This window comes from Phyllostomus hastatus, unplaced genomic scaffold, assembly GCF_019186645.2.
Source record: "Phyllostomus hastatus isolate PE091 unplaced genomic scaffold, TTU_PhHast_1.1 phas_contig_312, whole genome shotgun sequence".
Taxonomy (NCBI): Eukaryota; Metazoa; Chordata; class Mammalia; order Chiroptera; family Phyllostomidae; genus Phyllostomus; species Phyllostomus hastatus.
The window spans coordinates 952,085-974,077 of NW_025333849.1; the positions used below are offsets into that span (position 1 = coordinate 952,085).

Below are 21,993 nucleotides of genomic sequence, written 5' to 3' on the forward strand. Positions count from 1 at the left end.
ACTTTGGACTTGAGCAGATAGGGGTGATGGTCTTTGAGATGGGAGTCCACCATTCTCCCTGGTCACAGCACCTGAATCAACTTTCCTTTTGCCCCAGCACCTGTCTCATAAATTGGCTTTCATTGCAGCAGTCAGCCAAACCTCCACTTGTTTGGTTACAGTTTTTGGTGACTCTGGTGGGGGGCAGTGTGGACCTTGGTAAACCCTGGAAGGCCTGGGCTGTGTGCCCAGCTGTTTGTGGCAGGGTGACCCAGGAGTGGGGTTGTGGGAACTTCCCAGCAGCTGCTGAGAGCTTTTCTGAGGAAATTTCCCTGCACTCCTTCTCAAGACTTCAGCACCCTGAAACACCTGGCACTTCTACTTCTTTGCTCAATTATCCACAAGGTGAAAGGAAACAGGTTTCTGGGGAGAAAACACCAAGACGGTAAGTCAAACTTACCTGGTGGCATGCATACCAGGTGTCCTGTATCCCTGCCACCTGGGCTTCATGCCACTTGAGTCTGCTTAGGACCATTTGTAGTACCAGTTGGTAGGCTATCCAAGGCTATTCCTGCTGTTTGGGCTTTGTGTCCCTTGGGCTTTTTGCCTTTAGGTTTGGTCAGGACCACTTGTGGTATCAGTTGCAAGAAGATGCCAGAACTTGCTTGTGAGTGCTTGTTTGGACTAATGAAGTTACAGATCCAAGTTTTGTTTATGTTTCTACTTGTCTGGGGTCTTTCTATGGTTATGGTTTTGGGTTTGTACTTTTGTGCCTTCAGGGGTTGTTCTGTTTCTACTCCTAAATGGAGCCCACTTGGCCAAATTTTAGCAGATTGGTCCAAGTTCAGCTATCACCCAATGACTAAGAAGGAACTGGTTTTCTACAGTAACACTGCTTGGTCTATGTATACTTTAGACTGTAGGGGAAAATGGCCCCTATATGGTTTCCTAAATTACTATACCATCATACAGTTGGAATTATTCCAATAATCAGCGAATGGAACAATGTCCATTATGTCTAGCGGTTTATGTCTTTACATAATAAAGATTTGGCAAAGAAAGGAAACAACCTAATGATGCAGAGAAAGAATGGCTTCAAAACCCCTCCCTGATAGTAAGACACAGGGAGAAAAGGAAAATGAGATGAGTTTCTTTAATGCCCTGAACCTGAGGGACCCAGGATTAGCAGCAGGAAGATTTCCTCTGCCACCACTCCTGCTGCTAGATACCCCTGAAATAGGGCCTAGAGAGGTGACAGCCCCATTGCTGCATGATGAAGAAATGGTTTCCCCCTTGAAGATTTGGCAGGGCACCCTATTTGGCCAGGAAACATTCCTATCTGGAGTGGGACAATTCCCCTGGAGGCAATACTGTATAGGCAGAATAAACCAGGAAGGGCAGCTTGCTGGCCACTAATGGGCCCATACTCCATTTTCTACTTCATATCTACTGAACTGGAAGAATTCCAACCCTTTATAGGGAAGACCCTCAGAAAATGGCAGACCTTATCACCTCCAGTCTGGCCATTCACCATCCAATATGGGCAGATGTACAGGCCCTCCTTAACATCCTGCTAGTGCCAGATGAAAGGTGGCTCATTATAGATAGGGCTAATAAAGAGGCTCAGAGCTTCCATAAAGAGGATCCAAATGGGAACCCCAACCCAGCTGGGGCAATTCTCTTGACAGAGCCCAATTAGGACCATTCCATTGCCCAAAGAAAAACACTATACACAATTTGACAACAATAAATTTATATTTGAACTTAAAAGTAAGAAAGGAAAATCTCTAGGTGCCAGTAACAAAGAGGTAACATAGTGGTGAGTGGGAGCTGGAGCTCAGTAGCTCCCATGATAGGGTCTTAAGTTATAGTCTGCAGGACTCCATGTGTGGAGGGGAGATGAAAAATGATTTAAGTCCCTGAATTAAAAAAAAGCACAAACAATAAATCAACCAAAATACAGAAGAAGTTAAAAAAGCCAATTTTTAAAACTGAAAATTTAAAGCTAGGAAACCCCAAACTGGAGACACAGGATAGAGGCAGGCTACCTTCTTACTCCATATAGTGTAGAAAGAATCACTGGTGAAAAGATGAAATGCCCAGCCAATGCCATTTGTGGAATCTTATTTTGTAGTGCCTGGGTGGTATGGAAATCTAAGGTAAAAACTAACATAAAGGACTGGCCTAGAACCAGTGAAAATCATAGATCTCAATGAAAGGTGAATACAAAAATATACCATAGGAGGACTTCCATAATCTAGAGAATGCTTCTGATTCCAACTGAGGGCAGGAGGAGAGGAGTTCAGGCAAAAATTATTAGGATCACATAAAATTCTCCATCATGAAAGTGGGCAGGTGCAACAAATGTGAGAATCTATACCTGAGAAACAATAAATAAAGCAATCTGGAAGAGACTTTAAATCATTAGCATGTCAAGATAAAGGAAAAGATAGAATCTATCACCAAGAACTGGATAATATATAGGCAGATTTGACACAGAACCAAATACAAACTCTAAAAAGGAAATATAGTTTTGCAATGAAAAATAGAGATAGAAACGAAGTCAAAAGATGTGTTAAACAGCAGACTAACCACCCTACCTACAATGGTAGTTGATAAACTGGTAGAATGAAATTACTCAGAGTGAAGTACAGAGATCAAACCAGAAAGAAAGAAGGAAAAAGGAAAAAAGATAGAAAAAGAAATTAGGAGACAGAAGACACAAAATTTCTAAAATAGTAGAAAAACAGAACAGAGAAAATGGAAGAGATAATGGTGGAGAAATGAAGAAAGCATGAATCCTCAAACTAAAAAAGGAGACTCTAGCAGAAAAATAAAAATTAATTTGAACCTTGTTATATCTTAGATAAAGGGAATGTCTTAAAATACCAGAAAGACAAGATATCCCACAAAGAAAGGGTAATCAAACTAAAGGCAGACTTCTCATTAACCCCATCACCACAACCAGAAGATAATGAGATAATGTCATCAACATGTAAAGAGAAAAAACAGTCAACCTAGAATTCTATACCCAGTTAATCTATCATTTGAGAAGTTTTTCAGACATACAAAGACTAAGAGTTTACTAGATAAAGATTCTTGCTGATGACACATTTGTTTTTTATAGGAGTTCAATGGAATTGAAGTGGCATATATCAATGAGTATAGGTAGGGAATGGCTCTTCATTTTACAATGTTTACTAAGCACCTGTCATGTTACTGTCACCACACTCTGCAGTTGAGAACAAAGATATTTACAAAAACAAAGATACAGAATATCCTTATTTACACATATACAAAATATCCTTAAGAGACTTAAAATTGACAAGCCTATTCCTCAAAAAAAAAGATGGCATTTTTTATTTTTCTTTTTAAAAATCCATCATTTATCCTTTCAACTTATATTGATGTTCATTTCACTGAAATAGACTGAACATAAGACAAAACATAAGACATAATTATATGTTGTTTAGTAGCAAGCCATTCCTAATAAAAATAAATTGACTTCTTGCAAAATCTACTGTGACTCAGATGGACAAACAATGTTGAAAATACTTTTCTTAAAGACAATTTCTTAAATCTTAAAACATGATTAATAGAGGAAAGTGCTGATCTTTAAAGATAAGCTTGAAAGAGATTTGATGCATTTATTTTACATCACAAGAAAACAAGATGAATGTGAAAAGTTCCTAATAGAAAGGCTCATTATCTTAGATGACCTCCAAGAAAGAATTATCCATTACTGGAAGGAGAGATAGGAATGCTTGCATGACGGTAAAGGGAGTAAGCAGAAGGAGAAGGAACTGTGCTAACCGAGAACACTCCCGTCTCATGTATTGTAATTTCTGAAGCCATAGAGAAATCATGCCAGAAAATGAAAATTTTTAGTTATTTACACTATTACTATGGGTCTTTCTGACCCTGGAAGCATTATAAAGCTTACATTTTGTACAGATGAATTTTTCATAAATCAGTTTTATAAACTTTTCAGGAAAACTCAGGCTTTACAACTATAACTATCAGATATGTGTATCTTTCTGTTTTTGGTGCACATTATGCAATTTAAAACCTGATTATTTTACACAATAATAAAAAGGGAAAGCATTCATCTCTCAAATGGGCTCAATATCCTATCCTTTATTTAGAAAAGTCTATCTAGGTTCAGATTTCCATTTTAGTAGGGTATTTTAACACTTAAATTAAGTCTGTGAAACAAAATTTTGTTAATTAATTTAATAAACATTTGGTGCTCTTGCTATAATAGCTGGTTTCAGTACTTTATAGTAACATAGTAACTTTTACAGTAGAATCCAATCTAATGCAGATGAAATCCTTTATAACAGGTTGCTTTACAGTCCTTTACAACAGATACAAGGTAAAGTAATGCCATAGCACAGTTGCAATTGTAGTGACAGTTGTATTTTATTATGTAGCAAAGTACAAGGTCTGTGGCCAAGATGAAAGATTCTGGATTATGTGAACTGGACTCAAATTCATTCATTACCATGAATGTCCAAGCTGCAAAGTTATATGACATGGAGGCAACATTGTAAAAGAGCAACATAATGCAGGCTCAAGTAAAATGAGCTGAATTAGGAATTTAGGTAGAAGATGAGGTTGCTTGCTCAAGAAGGCAAAATAAATCTACTCTGCTTTCCCCCCTGAGTGACCAACAACTGGAACACTATGTCTGCATTTGATAGGAGATTTTGTGATCATACCATGAAGAAAGCAGAAATCCCAGTTTATGCAAAACCCCCTAATTGTTCTTTTCTTTAAAAGTTTCTTCAAAACTCTCCATCAAGGTTGGCCCTCAGAAAGTACCTCTGTATTTATGATTCTGATGAAGGTTTCCTTCATCTTAAGATTTATAGTTTTAATACTAAGAAAGAAATTATAAATACAAGAGTTTTGTATAGTATTTGTATAGTTTACCTGCTAATAAGTATTTTAGAAAATTTATTATACACTGTTAGAGTATAATTTATAACTTAGTAATTGCTATGTTCATGATTATTTTTATAAGTAATTAGATATTGTTGGGTATTTCTACTATTGTATTTATATAAAAATATCAAATTCAACTTCTGGAATTTTTATTAAAAAGAAAAGTTGGAAAGTGTCAGGAACACAGTCATCATTTCTAGATAATGTGCAGGTAAGAATCCATTTGATAATGAGACTCATGGCATGAAAATAGGGGGGTCACTTAATAGGCTGAATTTAACAGAATAATGAAGTAATAATTCTAATTTATGGTTAATATAACTTCCTCTTTTGGACACATACATACTATATAAAGCAGTCAGATGAGAATTGAAAAAGGGGAAACACCACCCCTTTCAGACCACAGTTAAATAGGTCTAAAAGGGTAAAGGATGGGCTATGGCTGATTATATAAGACCTAATTTGACTTACATAATTAAAACCTTATAAATATAGGCTTTGATTTAATTTTGATAAAGTTACATAATTATTATTGATTTTCTGATGTATCTGTAAAGTGTAAAATTAAAAAATGTATAATGTATATATTCTATAAAATAAAAGCTGTAATTATTTTAAGTTATAAAAGATATATATTAGGATTAAATGAATAAGAGGGCAATTTTATATGAAAAATTTGCTTCTATAGTAGCTAAAATGTATCCACACCAGACCTAATCAACTGTGTGCAATTCCATACAATTTATTTCTCTTTTAAATTTTATTTTTTAAAAGATTTTATTTATTTATTTTTAGAAAGAAAGGAAGGGAGGAGGAAAGAGAGGGAGAGAAACATTAATATGTGGAGATACATAGATTGGTTGTCTCTTGCATGCCTCCAACTGAGGAAGGACCTGGCCCACAACTGGGTCAGGTGCCCTGACTGGGAATTGCACTGGCAACCTTTCAGTTGTCAGCCCGGCATTCAATCCACTGAGCCACACCAGCCAGGGCTAAATTTCATTTTTAAATTACAGTTTACATTCAGTAATGTATTAGTTTCAGGTGCATGGCATAATAGTTAGACAATCATACTTTATAAAGTGGTCCCTCCGATATTTTAAGTACCCACTTGGCAATGTATATAGTTATTACAATATTATTGACTCTATTTTCTATGCTGTACTTGGCATGCCATAACTACTTTGTTACTAGCAATTTGTAGTTCTTAATCCCTTTACCTTTTTCACCCAGTTCCCCAACCCCACTCCCTTCTGGCGACCATAAGTCTGTTCTCTATACTATGAACCTATGTACAACTTATTTCTTACTGTTGTTTTATATTGGTTCTAGCAGGAAAGTTCCCTAACTTTAAACCAATAGTATGAAACATTCAAATGATCTTTGATAATACACTTTCCTTATATTTCAAGGCATTAAATCTAAGCCTTATATTATTTTCTTTGAACTGTTATTTTTGAAAGGCACAACTGATACTTAAAGATAAGGTATATATAAATTTTCAATACATAAGAGTGAGAAAAAATAAAACTGACTCAAAAAGTTTGCAGAAGGCAATTTTTGATGTCAGTGTACTAAGAATAGATAAAAAGGAATATTCCCTCTACATCACAGCCATATGACTTTGCTACATAGAAAATCTATCTTTATATACTAGGAAACTTCACTGAAATAGTATAGAGAATGTTTAAGGAAGAGAAAAAAATCTATTAATAGTTGAGTAAAAAGTAATTTTGGAGGGAAATTACTAAAAGCACTGTAGAGGGCACCTATGTAGGAACAGCAAAGAAATGAGAAAAGCTGATAGAAATCAATTTTTCCCATACCCACCCCTGCTGTAAAAAATAGGGCAAGAAATGTTACTATCCAGGAGAGTGAGTTTCAAAAGCAGTCATGAACAGTCTCTAGTTCCACTTTGGCAGGCAAAATATTATTGTAATCTCTGCCATCGTTCTGAGCCTCCTTGAGGCTAATTCTGAATACTCATCAATAGCTGGTGCAGAAACTGCTGATTTCTTCTCCTCTGCTCATCTGTCCTGCAGAAGAGGAATCCTGGAGGGTACAGTACACAATGAAGCAGAACAACCTAATAGGATGGGTGGACTGTCCACAGTTGGCTACCAGAAATTACTGAAATGTTTTATTACGCAATTTTGGAATGAATCACTATGCAGAGCTGGTTTCTCTAGAAAACACATTATAGGCAGCATATACTAGAATAAAGAGCAATGTATATTTAAAAGTTATATGTACAGCTTTTCCCTTAACCATATGATTAAGCTTAATTAATTATTGAGACAATTGGAAGCATTAGAAGGTCCTGATGGCTCTGACCCACTGAGCAGCCTGAGTGGAAGGAATCATTGAAGTTTGGATTCTAAGATCACTGGAGGATTTGCCTGTCAGGAAAGCTCTTTGATCTACACCTTGTTTCTGGGAATGGCACAGAGCTTCATAAACCACCCCATAGTCACTGCAACCTGGAGGCATACCATGTGACCACAGGCCCTCATATTGACCTGATCACACCAACTTTCCCATAAAGCCTAAAAAAAGTCAAGTGCTCTTTCATTTTTTCTTCATTAAACCTTAATTAGTGAAGTCTGAGAAGCAGCAATGCTCTTGTTTATACATCTGTTCAAACAAAAGATTTTAAAAGCAATCTCTCTTTGGGTAAGGGCCAACCATGTAAACACATAATAAGTCATAAACTTGCTTGTCTTTGCAAAGCAGGGAGTCAGGGGTACTATAAAAACATACTGCATGGAAGTAAATTTATTCAAATGGCATCTGAGAGTCTAAAATGACAAAAACTTTTAAGGATCATCACACAAGTGGGAAAAAGTCCTTCCTCAAAGTAATCATTCAAGATATCTGACTGGTGGTAGGAATGTTTTCCAACACTCGACAAAAACCTAAAGCAACTATGAACTACCCTAAATTATCTTCACTCTCCCACTAGAGAAAAGCCAGCTGGTTAGAGGACCTACCACAAATACATGAGTCTGTCTGGAAAAAGGCCAACCATTGTTAATACAACAAGAACGGTTTGCAGGACACTGATATAACCTGGCAGCCAAGGAGACTGGACTGGAATGTGCATGAGTGAACAATGACGACTTCATTGTACTAGTCAGTGGGGGCAGTAGATGCTATTGAGTCAGCATGTGTACTGTGTGGCCATCACATTCAAAATGACTGAGCAAGTAGAGCAATGAATCTGCATAGAATTTTGTGTTAAGCCTGAACATTCCCTCGTGGGAACTATCAGATGATTCAGAAGGCCAGATATGAGCAACTGGTGATTGGCAGCTCCATCATGACAACACACCTGCTCATGCATCACGTCTTGTGCACACGTCTTGTGCAGAGTTTTTTTTGTGAAACATCAAATCTCCCAAGTAACTTGGCCCCACTAGAGCCCAGATTTGGCTACCTGAGACTTCTGGCTTTCCCCCAAAATAAAATTACCTTTAAAAGGGAAGAGATTTCAGACAGACCATTGATGAGATTCAGGAAAATATGATGGGGCAGCTGATGGTGATTAGGAGAAGGCATGAGGTCCCAAGGTGCCCACTTTGAAGAGGACTGAGGTGTCATTGTCCTATCATTGTAATGTTTCTTGTATCTTCATCAGTAAGTGTCTCTATTTTTCATATTATGTAGTGGGATACCTTCTGTACAGACCTCATATATTAAAGTCAAGTTTTCTGTATATGTTAAAAATTACATTCAACTCTGAATGCAATTACAAATGTAATTACAAACGTAAACCTCCTTCTGCCCACCTGTGTATATTTCACACTACTTTGCTTTCTGAGTGAGCCACATAAGGACAACTTTAGAATGACTGCCCTCAGCTTAGGTTCCTTTTTATCCACAACAGTCCATTTCTCATCATCCAAGAAACCTATTTAAGAGACAGAACGAAGTGACAGCCTTGGGGGAGCACATGCTACAGATAGAAACACGTGAGCTGTAAGCCCCACCTCCTTGGGCTCTGTTAAGCTGAAGGCACTGCCATTCATGACTACAGTGGTCAACCTGTGGGAAAGGGCCAGGTGAGACAGTGGCAATTACCTTCACCAAAGCCTGTTTATGAGCCACATGGTGCGTTCACTAATACCTCCAGTCCTCCATAGGCAGGAGGTCAGGGAGAAAGTCCCTTTAATACTCCTACAGACAAAGTCTAGAGAAGGATTAGAGCCTTCTGGGGTGGCTGTCTGAGGGCTGGATTCAGCACCATAGGCCCTGGGGTCCAAGCCTTACCTGGACACTTATTGTGTAAACTCGGGGGAGGTTTGTATCTTTTTGAGCCCCATCAGAATTTGGAGGATGGGGAATTTGAATCTGGGACTCACATCTGTCTCTTCCATACTTAAAATTCACAATTCTACCAGTCTTTAAAGACTCTCCAGTAAGTAGTAATGAATAGGTCCTTAGCATCTTATAGCCCTGATCTCAAGCTCAATCTTTGTATTGAGTTTTACTTATATCACTGTAAAATTTTCTCTAAAGACTACTTGAAAGTCCCATACTAAATAATACCTGTTACATGAAAAGAACACAGAATGGTGGTGTTGATGGAAAAAAAAATTAAAAACCTTTCTTGGCAGGCTCCTGCACCTGCTTGCCTTCCAGTGGCCTCCAGATAGAGTGTAGGCTGTCTTGGTGAAAAGGCCACCAAAGGCTTTCCAGCAGCTAGGGAAGAACATTTTAAACAACATGCCACAAAAGACACTGAGACATTGGAACTAGTTGTGAGGTATGATGCAGACTTATTATTAATAAATAATAATTACTACTGAAGTACTTAAAACTCTGAATGATTCCTTTTTACTAAATTAAAGTAGCTTCCCTATAACCATGTCATTTCACTCTTTCCTATTCTAGATATGCTTTCATGAGTCATATAGAAGAGGAAGTAAAGCTTTCACACAGAGAAAGGCCAATTGAAACATGATCCATGAGGACATATATATGACTCCCTTCATATGATATAAACAGCAGTTCTGGAACTTTTTGGTCTGTGGTGGGTACAAAAAAAACCCTTTCTTCCCACCTTCTAAGTTCTTCTAGCTGGGCTAATAAATTAACAGAGACAGATAAAGAGGAGAAATCATCTAATATTTATTTTTTTGCATGTACATTTGGGGGTGCCAACAGATATGACACCCAAAGACACATGGGCAGTTAAGGTTTGCTTATATGTCATTTTGGACAAAGAGTAAGTGGGGGCAAGGGTCTGGGATATCCAAGAGGAAGTAGGCAATTCACAGGTAGAGGAGAAAGAGCAAGCATATGGCAAAGAAATTCTTGCTAGGCCACCCAGAAAGAATGGGACACAGAAAATCTAGCAAGCTGATTTTTGCTGGGATCTTTTCTGTCTGGCACACTTGATTTGAATAGGCTAAGGTGAATAGGCTAAGAAGATTCTCTTCCTGAAGCAGGTTTTCCTATCTGAATTCCCTTTAGGCGGGAAGAGGGAGGGTCAAAGGTTGTTTCTGAGTCTTTTATTTCTTAATAACCACTTTAAAATCAATATCCCAAAAGTACATTTTGGGATGCAAAACTTTGGTCCCCTTTGGGTCTTAGAACCCTTTATATTTTAAAAATTATTGAGGATAGCAAAGTTCTTTTGTTTACATGGGCTATAGCTATTGGAAATTTAAATATATATTAATTCATTAAAAATAAGAATAAGCCAATTAGATGTTAACCTAAAGACCTCTTTTTAACAACATCAAAGTTTATATTATCCAAAGCAAACAAACAAAAAAATGAGAGAGAAGAGTGGCTACACTGTACTTTCTGCAAACATCTTTACTATCTGGCTAAATAAAAGACAACTGGATTCTTTTATCTACTTCTGCATTTAATCTGTGGCTACATGTTATACCGGTTGGAGTATATGAAGAAGATCGACTTCCTACAGATATGTAGAAATCAGAAGAATATTTTAATAACTTTTTTCAAGTAATTGTAGATATCCTTATTTTTGATATTATATAAAAACTCAGGCTATATAAAATATGAATCCATATCAGTAAATTTTTTATATTGTTAAAATTAAAATTCATTGGAGGAAGGGTGGGTGGAAGTGGAAGAGGGTATAGGGAGGATAAATGGTAATGGAAAAATAAAATAAAAATAAATAAAAATAAACTAAAATAAATAAAATTAAAATTTACCAGTATATCTTGTACTTTAGCTGATTCCCCCGGCCCCCCTGTGCCCACCATGCATGATTTTGGTATAGTCACTGGTCATTTGGAAAATATTGATTAACTGAGTTGTAAAGATCTTCAAAATGTTGACACATTCAATTATGGAGCACTGTAAAATCATTTTTGTTGTCATCATTGCATCAGAAAAGTCTTTATGGGGAAGGCATCATGGTCATGGTGTGAATACAAGCTTTTCAATGTTTTTTTCCTCACCTTAAGGTATGTTTTTTTTTTATTGATTTTGCAGAGGGGGACAGAGAGACAGACAGACAGACAGACATCACTGTGTGAGAGAAAGATTGATCATTTGCCTACTGTATGTGTCCTGACCAGGGTTTGAACCTGAAACCTTTTGGTGTATAGGATGATGCTCCAACAAACTGAGCCACCTGGCCAGGGCTCAATGGCTCAATGTTTTAATTTTCACTTAAAAGCATGAATTTTATCACTGGAAACAATTACTGTCTGTTGTTTTTCTTAAAATGATATACTAAGTTCACTTTATAGAACATGCCTACTAAATACACAAGTCTAAATTTAACCAAAGTTTGTTGGTTATTCTTTCACGTTCAACATGGTGTTCCATGAAAAAGTGGCCAGTTCAGTTTGCAGATGAATTGTACAAGTGCTCATGTACACCTCCTAATTCATCAAAGAGAGTATTAGAAATATGAGAACTAAAACCTTGAGATTTAATAAAGTTATAATTTTTACTGCTTCATCAAGGATATTCATAAGTGAAAACAGTTTTCTTTTTCTGTAAAGGTGTGACAGTAAAGAATCCAATGACCACAAGTACAATTTAGGGCCACCTATTCATGTAAGCTGCCAGCACTTTTCCCACCATTGCTTTTTCACCATTTGTAGGAATGTCAACAAGTGAAAAGGGCACTTAGTATTATTCTGAAAATAGTTCTGACCTTGCAGATCCCTGAAAGAGTCTTGAGTATCTCAGGGGCCCATGCACTGCATTTTGAGAACTGCTTGTCTACAAGAAACTGGCATGCCTTCACTGAGCACATACTTGATACCTCCATATCGGTCATTTGACTGGGATCATCAAAAGATTTTGATTTCACCTGGCTTTACTGTCTAGATTAATGACTATATCTATGAGGGGGGACCCCAAAAAACCGGAATTTATTTATAAAAGCTTATGTATTTATTCTTACATGTTTAAACTTCAGTCACCTTCAAAGTACTTTCCATTTGATGCAATATACCCATTGACTTTTCCACTGTCAAAACAGTTTTTGAACTCATTGATTTTGATTTTTTCTAGTGCTTCTGCTGTTTTTTGTTTCACCTCTTCCACATCAGCAAAATGTTTTTCTCTGATGAGTTTTTCCATCCAGGAAACAAAAAAAAGTCACCGGGGTGAGATCCAGTGGATAGGGAGGGTGGGGCATGGGAGTCATGCTGTTTTGTTAAAAACCGCTAAACACTCAGAAAGGTGTGGGCAGGTGTGCTTGTAAATCACCCATCATGAAATGGGCAAATGTGTTGAAAGAGTCTTCAAAAGAAATTTACTGAAGCTGAACACAGCCTCTCACAACAACGCCAGCTGACACACTGATAGGGATGGGTTCCTAGGACACTCACCTAGCAGGGGAAGCCTATACTACAAGGGGCCTGCCCTCCAGAAGATAATTCATTTTTTTAGGTCCCTCCTCATACCTGTTCCAGCCCTGGCTCCTTGCCTTCATCAGCCATGACATGGTTAGACACCTGCACATGTTGAAAGTTACTTGCCAGAGTAACTCTAACATTTCAATCTGTCCATGTCATTTTAACATTTATTGATTATTTCTCTGAATGGAGGACCTTTCATGGTCTGTTCCCTACCCACTGTGCAGCTCTATTCTCATTGTTGTCCAGTATAAGTTAGCCTGATTAGGTCAGTCTTCTCTTTATTGCCAAACACATCATGACATTCATTTCTGGTGCCAAATCTGTTTAACCTCGCCTCTGCCCAACATATTCTTATCCATGCTAGGAGTTCCAACTTCATGAAACTCTCCTTGAGTACATTTTTCTTGCACTGTTATTTCAATTTCCCATTTATTATGTAAATGGAGTCTATCTTGATTTAAGATTTTATGTAATTACACATAGCATACCAAACCAAGAAGCAGCAATCCTGTATGTAGGCCAAAGATTTTAATTTCACCCTCCAAAAAAATACAACAAAATGAAAGAACTCTAAGCCCTGGTTGGTGTGGCTCAGTTGATTGGAATGTTGTCCTGTAAAGCAAAGGGTCACAGGTTCGATTCCAGGTCAGGGTTCATGTCTGAGTTGGAGGTATGGTGCCAGTCGAGGGGCATGTAAGAGGCAATGGATTGATGTTTCTCCCTCACAGTGATGTTTCTCTCTGTCTCTCTCTTCTATCCTTTGCCCCTACCCTCTAAAAAAAAAAAAAAAAAAAAAAGAGAGAGAGAAAAGAAAGATATGAAAGAAAGAAAGGAAAGAAAGAAAAAAAGAAAGCCCCTCTTTTCCAATAGGTAGGGCCCCTATACTGTTGAAGACTCTTTTGATTGTTTAGATCTTACCTATTTAAGTAGATCATATATGCCTCTAATCTAGAAAGCAACCATATTTATATTTTATGTACTGAATCCTGAGTTATGTGCTCTACAGGCTCTCAATAAATAAATATAAACTTATAAAACACAACTAATAATTTTGGGGAGATATTTACCAAATGATTTTTATGAACAAAGTAAAAAGTTCTTTTTTTTAAAAGATTTTATTTATTTATTTTTAGAGAGAGGAGAAGAGAGGGAGAGAAACATCAGTGCGTGGTTGCCTCTTGCTTGCCCCCTACTGGGGACCTGGACCACAACTCAGGCATGTGCCCTGACTGGGAATCTAACTGGCGACCCTTTCAATTGCAGGTCAGTTCTCAATCCACTGAGCCATACGAGCAAGGGCAAAAAGTTTTTCTTCTTAAGGCATTTATTATTTTACCTGGCAATAGTAACAAGATAGCCTTAAATACTGAATACGATAATAAGATGGTAATTTTACTCTTCAGTAGTTAATGCTAAATACTCATGAAAACTATTTACAAATTATTTTGATTTTGACAGTAACTTGGCTATAAGATGACTGACACTTTTAAAATACAACATCAACTTACCAACAATCTTGCCATAAAAGCTGTAAGAATCGACCCTGGTTACGTTAAAATGAATATTATCTTTATAGGGAAATTTACAAAAATATTATGAATTCCATATTATATTAAGGACCACAGTTCAGATATATTTATCCCACCAAAAGCCAATCTACTACACAAGAATTTACACTTACACAAATAAATTATTTTTTTCACACTCTTACTTATAGAATCTCTTTGAGAAGGCTTTATTCAATATCTAATGGAAATTCAATTAAAATCAGAAGGTTCTGGGAAGAAAAGACAGAATAAGATGCAGTTCCTAATGCAAAAAGAATTTCACAATCTAACCAGGGAAATGTTATCAGGTATGGTTGATGACCTATCAACAGACACTGCCTCCGTTTTTGTTGTCTGGGCAAAACGGGGGCTCTCTTAGACATGTGCTCAGGGAAGGTGCATCACTCTCTCTGTTTCTCTGGGATAAACTGAGATTAGTCAAGTCAATCACATTCTGCCAGAATGATTTTCCTCCCTAATAAATGAAGTCAGCCACACCTTCCTGTCTTTGGGTTCATTTGTACGAGGAAATGAGTTCTTGAGATTCAGTCATTACCCTGCAGCCAGAGAAAAAGGCCTGGAGACTGACTAAAAATTAACTTACTAAGGATAGAGGGGGCAGAAAATGAAAGAGCCCAAATCCTTACATGCCACTGGGCTATAGCACCTGCCTTGGCAAAGCCTCCCTCCAGACTCGCTGATATTTTAATTAGTTAGTGACCTATTGTATAGCCTGTGGAGAAGCTTTAAGGAGAAGCTGTCACAGATGATACAAGGGATAGGAGGAGTTCAAAAGGCAGACACAGGTGACAAGGAATTTTAAACAAAGGAACCACAGAAGCAAAGGCACAGACAGGTAAAAGAAGTCCGTGGTATGCTTGGAGACTGGCTCATAAGCTGAAGGCTATTCACCTTTGTATCTCTGGTGTCTAGCACAGTGCCTGGCACGTAATGTCAATAATCCTGAATGAGTATTTCACAATGAGACTGGAAAAGCAGGTTAGGGCCAAATTGTAATAGACCTTGTGTGCCATGGAAAAAAACACAAGACATTTCAAAGACCTGTGGAAAACAGAAAATTAAGCCTCACAGTGGCTTCTCAGATTTATTAGTGCTAGATGAAGAAGACTCACAATGTCATTTAGGGGTAGAGATATCTTTCTGACACCATTCTCCATGCTCTTGCTTCTTGAGTGGGTTTCCTATACCAGCACTATGGCCAACAGATGACAAATAATGAGTAAAGGTAAAGAATAACAGCACTTACGCTGTTCTAAAGTGACTAAAATATTTACCCACTTTATCATTAACTTGTAGAGTCAAGAGATAAGGAGCCCTTACTTATTGTGAAAATGGTTGTGGGGATCTGCTTTATGTAGTACTTCTGTGCAGGAATTACCAACAGTAAACATTTTGTGAACTCCTATTCTGCCTGTTGCTAAGTGGTGGTGTTTATAGACATGTACACCATGGTCCTTCCTGATCCCTCAGTGGCTTGAAAAATACATGGAGAGAGAGCAAAACTTGAATTCAGTTCACCTAGAATGGAGGACCAGACAGTAGATGATATGATTGGAAGTGCAGACTGAGTGAATTAATCAAAGACATGAATGCCAGGCAAACCTGGGAACACTTCTCATTCAGATAAGAGGGGACTGCTTCCTCTAGCCAATTAAATATATTCAGTGGGAACCCTGAACACTATCAAATTATAAAAAAAACTATGGAAGTTATTCATGGAAAAGGCAGTTTAAACCACTTAAAATTTTTTTACTTGCTAAAGTGAGAATAATTCTTCACAGGCAAGTTATCTTGGAAAATTAGATTGATTTGTCATATTGGAAAAGTAAAATGGAGTTTAAAAAAAAGGTAAAACCTCCCACACAAAACAGAAACCAAAGGAAATGGGGAAAATGCCCAAGAGAAGATGGAGGGGTTGGCACTGTAGGGATTACAGCTAACTGCCACGGTTGAGCCTAATGGAAGCTACTTACATTCTTATTTTAAAAAATCAGTAAAATAAGATGTTTGCATTAAATAAATAGTCTCCAGGAATCCTTCAAGTTCTAAAATACTATGATTCCTTACCCTTATAATTTTGCTTTATTCATCCTATAAAAATTCAGAATTCATACATGTGGAGGCAGGATTCTCAGATGACAAGGCAATAGGTGTTTTCATTAAGTGGCCATGTCCAATTGATACCATGGTTTTCATAAAGGGATAAAATATAATTTGAAAAGGGCTAAGTGCTTAACATTCTTTAAGTCACTAGGTAGAGTCAATCAGAGTTCAACGAGGCTTTATATCTTTATCTTGTTCTGTAGGAGACATTATTTGAAGAAACAGTATTGTTTTAACTATCAGAATCTTTCAGCTATTCTAAACAGAGAAATTGTTTAAAGGAACCGTATCTATCTTGTATGCAATCGGAACAGTGACATAGAAGAAGCTAGAAGAAGAATTAGACTGTTTCCTAATAATGAAAGATTATTTTTGTTAGTCTGGTCCATTGACTAATTTATGATTCCTTTCAAATACAGTGTTTTTCTATAGTATTCTCCATGAAAAATCAGCCATAGTTCAAGGCAGTCCTTCGTCTATACAATTAGGGGACTGGACTAGATATCCTTTATGGTATTCTAACATACTGTATTACTGGTACTTTTAACAACAAAAATAATAATAGGACATTGTAGAGAATAACACAGGGATATTCACTCATTACCTCTGCTGATAATAAATAAGCATTTATTTATAAATTTTATACAATAAAAATTATATTATGAGTACTTTTAATATCTTTCTTTTGGGGAGTGGAATGTGTTATGAACACACCAGTCATATCACTCTGCTAGTCCTGCTAACAGTACTGTGAGGAAGGAGGCCACAGCTTCTCAGAGCCACCAGCCAGGAGGGGAAAAGGTATGTATGTTTATAGTTAACACCGGATTCTCCTTCCTTTGACTAGGAAATAGATGCACTTCACAAATGACAAACTATCTTTTTGAATCAATCCTAGTTCTAAAGGTAGAAACACAAAAGCCTTTTTTTATGCCACTAGTCACATAATTTTAGACATTTAGGGTGGGGCAAAAGTGAGCTTACAGTTGTGAGTAAACAAAAACGGTCTATTCTGGTATTATTATTTATTGATTATTGTGTTATTTTATTGTACTCATGTTCTCCTTTGAGATGTATTATTTATTGTATTGTTCTCCACATGAGCAACTGTCAACCTACTCTTCCCCCACCCTGTATATACACACAATTAAAAAAAACTTGATCTTTATTAAAATTACTTGAAAGAACTTCCTGATACAAACACCATAACATCAACATCTAGCTATAGAAAGGAAAGTGCTAAGACCATGAAAATCCCATCCAGTAAGAGTTAATTTCATTACATGCTGAAACCATAAACCTGACTTACTGAACTACTTCATAAACCAGTCATTTGTGAACAATTACTTTAAACCATCATGACATTCACTGTCCTGAAAAATAGGATAATGGAATGCTGTATCGTCCCAAAGTCTGCTTATTATAAACAGTCCATCCTTCCTTGCTGACTCTGAAAGCTGTATAAACATACTGCAGTCAAATCCACCATAGCGCATAGAAATCCTTTCTTTAAATCATCTACAAAATGCCAATCTAATACAAATACAAGAAAGAGAAGTTCTTATTAACACAATATTTTGTATTTACAGTATTATGAAGAGCTTAAATCTGCGCTGGTTATATAAAAGGCACTCTCTCCCGTGCCACCCACAACCCCCAGGCTGACAGCATGCTTAGTTCTCTCATTTACACCACACTGCAATAACATAAAGAAGGGTTTACTATTAATCCAGGTTTTACTACAAAGCAGCCCGTTATTTCTCTGTCAAATACTGGCAAGAGTGCCAAGTGTCTGTCATCCAATTCAGAGGATTAAGTCTTCTTTTATAGTCTGATACTTGTACCAATTTATAAAAATACAGATATAGTTTCTTAGAGTTGGTCACAGTCTATATTTTGGCTTGGATTCAGGCAGCAGAGGTTGACTATGACAGCTGGCAGGAAACTGAGGGAGAATACATCCTCCCCCTTTCAGTCACCACATCTCAGTTGCCATAGTGATTAATCCTTAATTGAATGCTGTCTTTGTACATTTCTTTTCAGAAAACTTTAAGTAAACTTAAGTTGAAAACATGCAGTTGATTGAAAAAGTGAGGCACACAGCACATCACAAACAGGTATAGCTAAGTTTTGCGACATAGTTCCATATATCAAAAGAATAAATTAACTCTAATAAAGGTATTATCAGTTCCTTCAAATATTTAAAACATTTTTTTTGGTCTGAGCTGAACCCTAAATCACATAGGTTTTCTCTTATCATCAGACATTTCATCTTTCCAAATAAGCCGTCTTCAGAAATGGTTGTAAAATATCCAAGTACAATTTAAGGCAAAATTAGCTCTTATTTTATATTGTTTGTAATACTATATAACAAAGGTATAATTAGAAATTTATGTTAGGAGTGATAGATTTTCATTCAAGACATCTATAAAGTGTGTCCCATAAGTAAAAATTATTTATAAAAGTATGAACTACAAGAAACCAAAGGAAAGATAGAAAAGATAGTAGTATATATATTAGGCCTTTTCTTAATACGTAGTTGAATTTGAAAAGCAGGTCACAGCTCTTGTGATTTTGGTTATCAAGAATTATGGTAAAAGGATTGAAAAACTGTGGCACTGAAAGACCACAGAATTTTGTCTAGGATTGTGATATGCATTACCTCTCTTCTGTAAGTTTTCCATTTAGTATATTCCCGTGCATTTTAGTTAAAGGCTTTAACTTAGACTCAACTATAGTATTCCTTGGAAAGTGAAATACTTGCAAATTGCGATCCCTGTCAATCGTGCACTGCCGCCATACAGAGTCATAGGATTTGTTTTCTTAGGAAGTGAGGCAACCCGAGCATCTGGCTGCAGAAGCACACGTGCACACACAGGGACACAAAATCGTTCAAATACAAATAAAGGTCTCTAATAAAACTTTGGTGACAGACATGAAGCACTCAGAAGGATTCTCAGTAATCAAAAGATTCTTGATGTGAGTCCCAGATGAAAGACACTGTACTATAGGTGGGAGGTCTGGGGGTTTTTGGAGTCTTCAGAAGCAGGAGGTTAGCAAATTTTTCTAACACTATGGATGAGTCTCTTTTGTCTTCACCTGGCTTCATTTCCCTTTGCCTTACTTTATTCTTTCTTCCCATAACCGTTTTTAATATTTTTCAAAACTGCTAATTCATTATTGCCTCCCACCACCATACAGCAAGTTGCAAAACTTTTCAGTGAGTGAGATACATATCCCTAACCAATGTTTCAATGATTTACTCATTAAAAGTGTGGAAGTACTATTGACCAGATATGATGAAATCAGTGATCATGAACATTAGAAATGTCATCAATATCTCATCTATGTAAAATAATATTTTAAAAGTTTCTTCAGAAATCCTTAATTTAACCATCTTTACAAATAGTTTCAGTAAAGAGAAAAACATGACTATCTTCTATCTCCCTGACATTACTGAAATAGTATTTAGTTTCCAGAAGAATTATAATGAGGAAAACTCAGAATATTATGTGTAAAGATAATGCAATAGGACTAGAATGATGGCAGAGTGATGTCTCACTCACTGAATGTCAGTCAGCAGCTATGGAGATAAATTAGGAGCAGTCACATCAATTGATAGATTTAAAGAGAAAATAAATATATCAGCTTTAAAGAAAAGCATTACTAATAACTTCAATTCTAATATAGACTACCATGAAATAAATTATACAGTAGTACTGAGTGGCTTTCTATTTTCATAAACAAAACTTAATAGTCACATACAAAATTTTGAAAAATACTCTTCAAATGAACATTCTTGTTTGGTTTTTAAAGGGAGCCCAAATTCCCAGTTTCCCTAGTACCACCTATTCTCTTATAGTTAAATGTGGTTGCATACAACAGTGTCTGGATTTTAATTTGTTAATCCCCCAGGGGTCAACAACTCTAGGGGAATTAAAAGATAGTCTTATCCAGTGGTAGTAATAACAATACTTATTATTCACTGAGTGCTATAGTGTATCAGGAACTGTTCAGAGCATTTTATAGGTATTAATTTAGTTTTTGTAAAAACCTTTTGAAGTAAACAGTATAATTACTCATATTTTAAACACAAGGAAATGGAGGCACAGAGAAGGTAAGTAACTTTCTCATTGTCACACAAGGAGTATGAGGTAGAGCTAGAATTCAAATTCTTTGACATTCTGAGTACAGTCCATGCCATAGGCTAGTTATAATCATCAAAAGTCCTTCTGCCTCAGGAAGATTATAGAGTTCAACAAATTGAAGATGGACTCATTATATTCATTTTTATTTATTTATTTCCAATTAATACAAAAGGAAAAAAGCATAAGGTATGTCTCAGGGGTTATATTTTTATATCTTTAGATATATTTTTTATATATCTTTATATATTTTAGATATATTTTTATATCTTTATATCTTTTATATCTTATATTTTTATAGCTTTAATTTTTTTTTTAAAGATTTTATTTATTTATTTTTAGAGAGGGAAGGAAGGGAGATAGAGAGAGAGAAACATCAATGTGCGGTTGCTGGGGGTCATGGCCTGCAACCCAGGCATGTACCCTGACTGGGAATCGAACCTGCGACACTTTGGTTCGCAGCCCATGCTCAATCCACTGAGCTACACCAGCCAGGGCAGTAGCTTTAATTTTTGACATCAGTGAAAAACTAAAAACATTGCAACTAGGTATGATCATTATCTATTTTGAAAACTCTGATTTTCATATAACAAACAAGACAAAACTTAATGGTAAGTTTATAACATTGTTCCTGAGTAATTTTTATATATATGTAATACATTACAACTTTCAAGGTATTACAGTATGGCTATACTATTTACCCAACGCATTAAATGGTACAGGTCAAACCCAAAGGACTGCATTTTATTCTGTTGGACCATCACTGTATCAAGTATTGATTTAAAGAAGTCAGCCACTGAAATGAGCATGTTTGCACACGCAGTCCCTGGCCTGCTAGCACTTGTGGCATGAGATTGGGCATCCTGCTTAATGGTTTTCTAACTTCCCTGAATACGTTATACCAACCATGATTTAGTCATGAAACAATAGATTTCTTCTTTTTTCCTGAAAAAATCTCCTAAGTTGGTCTACGTGTGATGGGGGAGATGCATGGCCTCAAAGGATGTATTAGAAATCCCAGGGGAGGAAACTCCAATTTGTTTCCTGGCAAGAAATATCCCTTATTATGAATATCACTGTGAAGAAACAAAATTTCTGATAAGATTGTGAATGTTGGGGCTGGAAAAAGTTGACAACTATTGGCATTGCTAATATAAGGATAAACTCCATTCTGTTTTCCTCGCTCCCTGCCAATTAAAGACAAAGTGAATTTGCAGCATTTTCATTTTTACAACGTTCTTTGAGAAGGTTCCAAAGGGATTTTTTATTGCTTCTATATCTAAGCGTTCCTTCCCAGATCCATTTTGGGAGAAATTATATGCCTGTAAAATTCTCCTCTGAAAAATATTTAAATAACAGCTAATGCCTAATATCCAGTTAAATTATTTCATT

General features: G+C 36.5%; 1 protein-coding gene across 4 annotated transcripts in view; it reads right to left on the bottom strand.

Annotated features, from left to right (window-relative positions):
* ERCC6L2 (ERCC excision repair 6 like 2) overlaps nucleotides 1-21,993 on the bottom strand; it is a 149,668-nt gene that overhangs the window by 12,959 nt on the left and 114,716 nt on the right. The window lies entirely within an intron of this gene.